Below are 11357 nucleotides of genomic sequence, written 5' to 3'. Positions count from 1 at the left end.
GAACTATATAATGTTTTGAACGACCAACAATAAAAAATTTTAAAAAAATGGGCTAAGGAATTAAACAGCCTCTTCACAGGAGAACAAATACAATCCCCCAACAAATATATGCAAATGTGCCCACATAGGTGGCCTGTGTCAACCCATCCACCAGCAGGCACCTACCAGAGCCCAGACTCTGGCACAGGACAGCCTCTTCCAACCAGCAGACTACCACAGGAGTCCAGGCCCAGCCCAGATCCATCCACACTGACTTGTGAAGAATCCAAGTCCATGGTAGGTCCGAGTTCGCCCTCCCAACAAACACACACCTAGGAGCCTCAGCCTAGCCCGCTTCCACCTTGGAACACTGCAGTCATCACCAGAGCCTTCCCTACAGAGTAGCCCCTAACTTTTTGACAACACACACAGCCTAGAAGCAGCTGCATCTCAGAGCAGGCATCCGAAAGGGAGTGTCAGGTCCACTTTTTCAGCCCCACCTCTGTAAGACATTGCTTCCATCTTGGGGCACCTTAACTATTATCTCAAGTTACCTCTGCTATTGCCACCATTAACTTTACATGCAGTAGCATACACTGAGGGACACCAGCAGGGTATGGAAGCCCAACATCAAGGTGAGATACAGAAAATCTACATGGGTACTACAAGAATATAGGGTAGAAACTGTAACATCTCAGATCCACACTGCAAGAAAGGAAGACACATACACAACATAAAAAACAAGGTCAGAAAGTGCCCCAAACAAACCAGGATACTATAATAACATATCCCAAGGACAGTGAAGTTGATAAAATGTCAACTTCAGTTCAGAAGGTTCATACTTAAAATGACCTGTGAATTAAAGAGTGACCTTAAGGAACAATTACAGGCAAAAATTGATCACTCCAACAAAGACATGAGAGAGAAAATACAGGTAGCAAAAGATTACTTCAAGAGAGAGATAGAGACTCTGGAAAAAAAACAATCAGAAATCATTGAAATGAAGGATACAATAAATCAAATAAAAAAACTCAATAGAAAGCATAACCAACAGATTACATCACTTGGAAAAAAGAACATCAGATAAAGAAGACAAAGTATACAATCTGGAAAATAAAATTGATCATACAGTGAAGATAGTAAGAGACCATGTACAGAACATCCAAGAATTATGGGACAGCATCAAAAGATCAAATCTAAGAGTTATTGGTATAGAGGAAGGCACAGAGTTTCAAATGAAAGGAATGCACAATATCTTCAAAGAGATAATATCAGAAAATTTCCTAAGCATGAAGAATGAATGGAAAACCAAATACAAGAGGCTTATAGGACACCAAATGTACAAAATTACAACAGATCTATACCAAGGCACATTATAATGAAAATGCCTAGCATACAGAATAAGGATAGAATCTTAAAAACCACAAGAGAGAGGAGTCAGATCACATATACGGGGAGACCAATTCGTATCTCAGGAGATTTTTCAACCCACACTCTCAAAGCCAGGAGATCATGGAAAAACATATATCAAGCTCTGAAAGAAAATGGATGCCAAACAAGGATCTTATATCCAGCAAAACTAAGCTTTAGATTTGATAATAAAACAAAAACCTTCCATGATTAAAAAAAAATGTTAAAACAATTTACAACTAGAAAGCCAGCACTACAGAACATCCTCAGCAACATATTCCAAAAAGAGGAAATGAAAACAATGATGAAAATCAGCAGAGGGAGAGATTACCCAAAAGGAAAATCTAATCAGAGGAGAATGCAAGTCATGTTAAATAACAAAAATGGCTGGGAATACAAATCATGTCTCAATAATAACCCGGAATGTTCATGGCCTAACCTCATCAATCAAAAGAAATAAATTAGCAGATTGGATAAAAAAAGACCCAACAATACACAGCCTAAAAGTGACTCATCTCATAGGAAAAGACATTCACAGACTGAAGATGAAAGGCTGGGAAAAATCATACCACTCACATGGACTGCGGAAGCAAGCAAGGGTTTCCATCCTCATGACAAATAAAGTAGGCTTCCAACTAAAGTCAATCAAAAAGGATAAAGAAAAACACTACATACTGCTCAAGGGAACTATACACCAACAAGACTTAACCATCATAAATATGTATGCCCCAAACAATGGAGCATCCACGTTTATCAAACTCTTCTCACGTTCAAGAGTTAAATAGACCACAACACAATAATTTTGGGTGACTTTAACATACCTCTTTTATCGCTAGATAGATCTTTCCAAAAAAAACTGAACAAAGAAACTATAGAACTCAATTATACAATCAATAACTTAGACTTAACTGACATATAAAGAATATTTCATCCTTCAACAAGAGAATATATTTTCTTCTTGGCAGCATATGGATCCTTCTCTAAAATAGACCATATAAAAATCAAAAACATTGATAAACCTTAGCCAAGCTAACAAAGGGAAAGAAAGAGAAAACTCAAATTACTAAAATTCACCATGAAAATGGAAATATCACAATAGACACTATTGAAATACAGATGAAAATCACAAGCTATCTTAAAAATTTATACTTTAATAAAATAGAAAATCTTGAAGACATGGAAAAATCTATAGAGATATATTATCTACCCAGATTGAATCAGGAGGACATAGAAAATTTAAACAGATCCATTTCAAGCTAGAAAATTGGATGCTCCATCAAAAGCCTACCAAGAAAGACAAGCCCAGGACCAGACAGATTCTCAGCTGAGGTCTACAAGACCCTCAAAGAAGAATTAAAACCAATCCTCCTCAAATTATTCCATGAAAGAGAAAAGGAGGGAACACTTCCAAACTCATTCTGTAAAATTAGTAACAACCTGATGCCAAAACCAGACAAAGACATATCAAGGAAAGAAAATTCAAATCGATATCCTCCTGATGAACATAGATGCAAAAATTCTTAATAAAATACTGGCAAATCACTTCTGAGAACATATTAAAAAGCTACTGCACAACTATCAAGTGGGGTTCGTCCCAGGGATGCAAGGTTGGTTCAACATATGGAAATGAATACAAAGATCATTAATCACATCAATAGACTTAAAGACAAGAATCACATGATTATCTCAATTGATGCTGAAAAAGCATTTGACAAAATACAGCATCCATTCATGCTCCAAACACTAAAAAAAACTAGAAATAGTAGGACATACTTCTACATTATGAAAGCTATCTGCACTAAGCCCAAGGCCAACATCATTCTAAATCAAAAAAAAAAATTGACAGCTATCTCTCCCAAAACTGGAACAAAGCAGAGATGCCCTCTTTCACTATTTCTATTTAACATAGTCCTGGAAGCTCTAGCCAGAGGAATAAAACAGAAAAAAAAGATGTTAAAGGGATAAAAATAGGAAAAGAAGCACTCAAACTATTCCTATTTGCTGACAACATGCTTCTATATTTAGAAAACCAAAAAAACTCCAGCAGAAAACTTCGAAAACTCACAATAAATTCAGCAAAGTAGAAAGACATCAAATTAACACCCCATAAATCAAACGCGTTCACATATATCAGTGATAAATCAATTGAGAAAACTATCACATTCACAAGTGCCACAAAAAAAAAAGCTAAAATAAAGTATCTGGGAATAAATCTAACAAAACAGGTGAAAGATTTCTGCAATGAAAACTACAGAACACTAAAGAAAGAAATTAATGTTGTCAAAATGGCCACACTACCAAAAGCACAATACAGATTTAATGCAATTCCAATTAAGGCTTCAATGATGTTCTTCATAGAAATCGAAAAAGCAGACATAAAATTCATTAAGAAAATAAGAGGACAAAAATAGCCAAAGCAATCTTCCACAGAAAAGTGAAGTTGGAGGCTTCACAATACCAGCTTAAACTATATACTACAGAGTCGTAGTAACAAAAATATCATAGTAATAGAGAATAAAATCATGACATTAGTAGGTAAATGGATGGAGTTGGACAATATAATGCTAAGTGAAGTTAGCCAATACCAAAAAAAAAATGCCAAATATTTTCTCTGATAGAAGGAGGCTGATTAATAGTGGGGTTGGGAGGGAGCACAGGAGGATTGGACAAACTCAAGAAAGGGCAAAGAGGTGGGAGGCAAAAGGACGGGGCATGCAGGTAAAAAAGAAGGTGGAATGAGATGGATATCATTACCCTAAGTACATGTATGAAGACACAAATGGTGTGAATATATTTTGTATACAACCAGAGATATGAAAAATTTGCTCTGTATGTGTCACATGAATTATAATACATTCTGCTGTTGTATATAACAAATTAGAATTAAAAAAACGAATTTAAAAACATACCATGGTATTGGCACCAAAACAGACATGAAGACCAATAGCAAGGACAGAAGAAAAAGAGATAAATCCACCTAAACCCAGTTATCTCAACTTACTAGACAAAGGTACCATAAACATACATTGAAAAAAGATAGCCTCTTCAACAAATGGTACTGAGAAAACTGGATATCCACATGTAACAAAATGAAATTAGACCCCTATCTCTTATTCTGCACAAATCTCCAAGTAGATCAAAGACATAGGCACTAGAACAGAGACCCTGTGCCTAATACAAGAAAAAGCAGGCCCAAATCCTTATCCTGTTGGCTTAGGATATGACTTCAATATATGGAATGGATTCAAACTCAAAAGCTTCTTCTCAGCAAAAGAAACAATCAATAGTGTGAAGAGAGAGCCTACAGAATAGGAGAAAATCTTTAAAACCTGCCCTCAGATGGAGCATTAATCTCCAGGATATATAAAGAATACAAAAAGCTTAACAACATAAAAACAAATAACCCAATCAACAAAAGGCCAAAGGAACTGAACAAACACTTCAAACAAGAAGAAGAACAAATGGTCAACAAATACATGAAAAAATGTTTAACATCACTAGCAATTAGAGAAATGCAAATCAAAACTACACTGAGATTTTATCTCACTCCAGGAAGAACGGCAATTATCAAAAATACAACTAACAACAAATGTTAGCAAGGATGTGGGGGGAGCATACACTCATAAATTCCTGGTGGAACTGCAAATTGGTGCAACCACTCTGAAAAGCAGTATAAAGATTACTCAGAAAACTTGAAATGGAACCACCATGTAACCCAGCTATCTCACTACTCACTTAATAACCAATGGACTTAATTTCAGCATACTATACTGATGTGGTCACATCAATGTTCATAGAAGCTCAATTCACAATATCTAAGCTATGAAAACAACCTGGGTACCCTTCAATAGATGAATGGGTAAAGAAAATGTGGTACATATACACAATAGAATATCAGTCATAAAGAAGAAAGAAAATATGCCATTTGCCAATAAATGGATGAAACAGGAGGCCATCATGCATACTGAATGAGCCAATCCCAACAAACCAAAGGCCAAATGTTCACTCTGATATGTGGATGCCAATGCACAATAGGCAGAGGGGAGGCAAGAGTGGAGGTTCACTCTATTGGTCAGGGGGAAATGGGATTATGGTGGAGAGATGGGAATGGGAAATGGGAAAGACAGTAGAATAAATCAGACATAACTCTCTTGTGTTCATATATGAATACATGACTTGTGTAACTCCATACCATGTACAACAACAAAAATGGGAAGGTACAATCCATATATGTATGATATGTCAAAAAAAACATTCTACTTTCATGTTTCACCAAAAAAATTATTTTTTAAAGAACAGAGATGTTCCAAACAAACAATATTTTTGAGTTTATGATTCTTCCTTTTTTTTCCATGCAGGGGGAATCATCAGGGTCATTTATGTAGCAAATGGTAGTGGGATGCCAGAAAGGGAAATTTCTGAACAGTGCACAAATATTACTACTTTGGCTCTCTGGCTTTGGATTCCAATTCACACGATATCATTCATTTGTTAAACAGAATATCATTGGGAGAAAAGACTTTCTTTCATTTCTGCATGGTTTAAACAAAGCAGACGCACAAACTTATCCAAAGGCAATAACCTACTGGTGGTTTAGTTCCTCTGATCAGATTTACAAACACCCAAAGTGGTTGGCAGATAACACACAACAACTGTGTGTCTCCCATCCCACCATCTTTACTTACAACATCATTCAATGCCCTTCTATAGGCAAGGTCTGTCCCTGGCTGTTTACTCTGGGTGGGGTTGAGATTGATGCAAGCAATGAAATATGTTAGAGTTGATACCACCTGACTTTTAAAATTTGGGTGAAAAAGAACACAACTTCTGCCTCTTTGCAATTAGGAGAGAATGGTCTCTCTGGAGAAGCCAATCATCATGTTGCAAGGAACAAACCCCTGCAGGGAGACCACATGACAGAACCTCCTGGAGAGGAAAGGAGATTCCCAGGTGACAGCCAGCATAAGCACTGACCTGTGAGGCAGGGAGCCTTCATACAATTCCCCTCTCTGCATCTCAAGACCAGCCTGGTGACACACAGAGGAGCAAAGACAAGCTGTCCTCAGCAACCATGACCAAACTGGGCTTCCTGGGCAAAGCATATGTCATTGTTGTTTTGAACACTGAGTACATGGGTCACTGAGGCACACCGTCTTCAGCACTGCCCCCACCCCATTCTTCCCATCCCTGTAACCCCAGCCCAACCATCTTGTCTATTCACTAATATTTTCTTTTCTTCTGCCACAGCCAAAGAATCTCATCTCCAATGTCCTGAGTCTTACAAAGAAAACGGTTTCACCAAATGATCATCTTTCCATGATCATTATTCAAAGAGAACCAAGGAAATGAGCATATTTCTGAGACCACAGGACTCACTATGGCCAATGTTTAGCACCTATAGCACCCCATCTTGTGACCATAGGTTCCTGTTTCCGGCTTCTGTGGTCAGCACTGAATCAAGAGTGGTGGGAGCTAAGCCATGGCTAAAGTCTAACTCAACCATCAGATCTTGATCAGACAGTGAGGCAAGGGTGAGATCATCTCAGAGGAAAAAGCCCACACACACCAGAAGAGAACACTGGGAGTTTAAAAGACCAGGAGGACACAACAACATCTTTGATCAGAGAGGCCTTCCTGGGAAGATGAAGCCACTCCTGCTCCTGTTGGTCTTTCTTCTGTGCCCAAGGACAGAGGCAGGTGAGTGACTATCCCCAACAACTGAAGACCAGCCCCAAGCTCAGCCCTGCTCAGACTCTGCACCCCACAATTCTAGCTCAGGTGCACATCCAGCAACTTTCTGCTTATCAAGGTAAACCTCACCCAATGACTGGCGGGCCTCATGGGGATGGGAGCACAAAGGAGGAGCAGGGCAGAAGGCTGGTTTTCATGAGAGTCAGTGGCCACCTTCCCCTTTCCCAGCTATAACCTTTACAACTGGAAAGCAGGCCCTTTCACAAAGACATATGAAAAAATAAATAAACAATTGCCCAAGAAAAGGCAGCTGACAGAAAGGGGCTGGCTTCTGGAATCAAGGTAAAGCCCACTATGTTTGTAAATTAATATCTCAATATCTACCTTCAATATCCACCTGCTTCTCCAAATTTGTCATTCTCACACTGCCCAGGAATAAAGCCAAAGATCCATTTGATCTCAGAATTGTGGGCATTCTCATCCCTTAACAGATATGTGTGCCTTGGTTCAGCGCCATATTCTCTCAGGTCATTTTCAGTTACAGATGGGTGCAATGGCTTTGTCAGACCCCATCTTCCCTGGTGCTCACAATCTCACCAGCACTGCCCCTCCAACCCTCAGCCACAGGCTAATCAGGAGCCATTCCCTCACACAGCCAAGATCTTTACTGGGCACCTACTTGGTGTGTGGCTCCAGCAGACAAACATCAAACATGACTCAGCATCCTGACTTTATGAGCAGAACCCAGTAGGAGCTCAGTGGGAACTAAGGGGGAAACAAGAGGGGAAAGAAGATTCTGGGCCACTTCAGAGAAAGGACTGACCAGGATCTGTGGGGACGTTGCTACTTGTTCCAAACTCAAATCCTGTCAGTCAACATTGACATCTGCAGCAAGAATTACAGAGCTAGGACTGCCCTGCTCTTGGTCAGAGGGAGTATCTGAGTCTTGTGGGTCACTCTTCAATCTAGAAATGCTGCCTGGCAAACACTCAGGGCCCATGTTTGCAGCTGCTGGCTACTTAGACCTTTCCCCTAGGGACATGTATAAGGGCTTGAGCCAGACAAGGCTACATGGCAAGTGAGGAGACCAGGGGCAGGGCAAGAACAGAGGAGCATGGAGGGTCTCTGGATGAGGTCAACTTCCTGTTTGATGAAAGTGCAGGAGGACACAAACCAGGGACCCAATCAGACAGAAATTTTTTTGTTTGTTCTCCTAAGTGGAGAATCCAATAGAATAACTAAAAGAGAAGTATTCACAAACACCAATCAATAATAGTGAGGAGAGGGTGGACAGGGGAGATGATAAGGAAAGGAGAAATTCCTTGGACCGTAAAAGGAGATCAAACTATCCAACCAGATTCCAAACGTTGTGGAACTTTCTCTTCAGAACAGTCTCTCTATCCCTCTTGCAATAAACCCACTGCTTGCTTCCTCTCTCTGCATCCTGTTGTCAATTCTTTGCTGAACAAGGATAATGAACCCAGCACCCCTAAATGGTAACAATACCACACTCACTCCTTCCCTCCCTGTAGTTTACCCCAGTGTCCTCTTCTTCAGCCTTTGGCTCCATGAGCACCAAGGGCAGGACAGAACTTTTCTTTCAGGGAACATCATCGGGGGCCAGGAAGCTGTGCCTCATTCTCATCCCTACATGGCATTTCTTCATATCCAGACTCCAAATAAAACAAAAGGATGTGGGGGTTTCCTTGTTCGTGAGGACTTTGTCCTGACAGCAGCCCACTGCTGGGGAAGGTGAGTTCACCGTTCTAGAGTAAACATCACAGGGAATCTTCTCCTTTGGGCCTGAAGACAAGAGCTCCATGGAGGGCAGGGAAGCTATGGAGAGAGAGAAGCAGTCAGTGCAGGTGGCTTCTTATACAAAAGGCGAACGTGGATCAAGGCAGAATGGGAAGGAGGTGGGTTTTGCCCCAGATCCCAGAGTGCAAATATGTGAAATTAAGAGTCTCACCTGGAGATAGTCTCTGTGCATGACTGTACATGTTCTGTACATGACTGAGCACACTGCGATACTCTAGGACCTGCACCAACCCTGGCTACCAGGAAGCAAAGGGAAGAGATATTCAGCCCCGAGTCCTCTTCCCATGTAGATTCTCCGAACTCCAACCTGCCCTGCCCTGGGCAAACCATTTTCCTTCAGGGATACCAACTTGTATCCCCTGTGACTCTGCCTCACTGTCTGTTCTAGGAACAGAACCATCACTGTAATCCTGGGAGCTCATGACATCGATGAGCAAGAGACGACCCAGCAGGTCATCCCTATAAGAAGAGCCATCCCCCATCCAAATTTTAAAAGAAAGCCATTCAATGACATCATGTTACTTCAGGTAAGGCATGACATTCCACTGGGTCTTACACAGGTTATTCTTAGAGGGTTAAATCCTCATAGCCTTGTTTCCATCCCTCCTTGTCAAATTGACCCCTTCACTTGTCCCAGTGCCATGAAGAAAGCAACCCCATGTCTCCGTCAATTTTCGTGAGTTGTTAGTTGATCAGAATTCCCTTTATCTGCCTTTAGTTGGAAAATAAGGCCAAGCTGAATGCTGAGGTGAGCCTCCTGAAGTTACCCTCAAGAAATTCCCAGGTTACACCAGGGATGGTGTGCACTCTGGCCGGTTGGGGACACATTGGCCAAAACATATCCACAACAAAACTGTATGAGGTACAGCTTGAAATCCAAAATGACGAGGAATGTCTCTCTCATTTCAAAAGTATATGACTCCACCGCCCAGATTTGTGTGGGGAACCCAAAAGAGAAGAAGAATTGTCTTCAGGTAAGTTCACCTGCATTGGCTATTCCCTGCCTTGGGCACAGCAGAGTTTGAGGAGAATCAGGGCAAAGGGAACTACTTATGCCTCTATGTACTCAGCCTTTCATCAATTCAGTCTCTGGTCCTGGAGGCTGATTTCCCTTTGGTCACTTCATGAACAGAGACTTACTGGAAAAGGAGAGGCATCTGTCAACTGGAGGGAATAGTCATGGTCAGGTTGGAGCCCTCAGACTGAATGAGGACTGCCCCAGTCCTGATTTCACACACACAGCCCTCTAATAGTGCCCACACACACCTGGGGAGTGGGCAGTGTGGGATCTGAACCTGGTCAGCTAAGAGCTTCTTTTCTCTGCTCACAGGGAGACTCAGGAAGTCCCCTTGTGTGTGAAAATGTGGCTCAGGGCATTGTGTCCTTTGGGGAAGACGAGGGGACACCTCCAAGTGTCTACACCAGAATCTCAAGCTTTCTGCGCTGGATTAGAAAAACAATGAAATCCTAAAAACTCCAGGGGCAAGACTGAGAGGCCTTCAGAACTGATCTTCATCTTCTCCTCAACATAGGCCCAAAGTGCACTGGGTGGAGGAGTCAAGGGGAGACTGCCGGTTGCTTAATAAACTTTCATGTCTGAACAGAAGTGATAGATTCCTCCTTTCTTCACCAGCATAACATTCTGTAAGGTGCTCACTGTATGTCCAGCAGGAACTGCTCACATTTATGTTTCCTAACATTCTTTCCCTCAGGCACACTCCACCTTCCACCTCTAGAATATAAAACCTTGCTGTATTGATACTGTCTCCAAATAACTGTTCAATACCAGCTCCCTGCAGGATGTTGAGTTTAAGCTACTCAGGAAAAAAGGATGCTCTTTTGACAAAACTCACTCCTTCAGTGCCATCTTACCTCATTCTGTACCTACATCCCTGCCCTACCCACCTTCAGGGCCAATATGAAAACACAAAAGAACCCAGATTTGGAAAGGAGATTACTTAATTACCACCCGAGTGGTAATGGTAGGAGCCTCTTGAAAAGGTGTGGTTCATGCAGAGGTCCCTCTCCAAGTTAGAACCTTTCAACTTGGAAGCTTGAAGACTTTCAGGAATAATTTTCAGTATCCCCAGATGCAACTTGCGTTCTGTCATAGCCCTGTCATGGGGCAAGAACCCAGTGCAGTGTCTGGTCTCCTGAGAGCCCATCCTCCCAAAACTCCAAATGACCTTCCATCTTAGTCTGAGCCAGCTTCTCTCTACCACCCAGGTCCAGGTTCCCTGGAATCCTGTGAGGATCCAAGCACCCTTTCTATCTGTGTTCACCAAGATTATCATCCTTGATGGATCTTGAGCACTAGCTCAACTTCTGTCCCATTCATGAAGCACCAGGAAGCAGGGTATGTCCTCAGAACTCTAGTCCAGAGCTTTCACCTAGGTCAAGGCCATATCAGTCCTCCTCATGCAGAGGAGTCCTGCTCCTGACCTCAGAGCTCAACAAAG

The 11357-nt window shown here is 41.5% G+C and overlaps 1 pseudogene; it reads left to right on the top strand.

The window, feature by feature from the left end:
• The first annotated feature begins 7031 nt into the window (after nucleotides 1-7031).
• Nucleotides 7032-10369, top strand: LOC144255429 (mast cell protease 1A-like; annotated as a pseudogene).
• The last annotated feature ends 988 nt before the right edge of the window (nucleotides 10370-11357 follow it).

Source organism: Urocitellus parryii, chromosome 6 (assembly GCF_045843805.1).
Source record: "Urocitellus parryii isolate mUroPar1 chromosome 6, mUroPar1.hap1, whole genome shotgun sequence".
Lineage (NCBI taxonomy): Eukaryota > Metazoa > Chordata > Mammalia > Rodentia > Sciuridae > Urocitellus > Urocitellus parryii.
The sequence above is the reverse complement of the archived record's forward strand: the minus strand, read 5'-3'. Positions and strand labels throughout refer to the sequence as shown.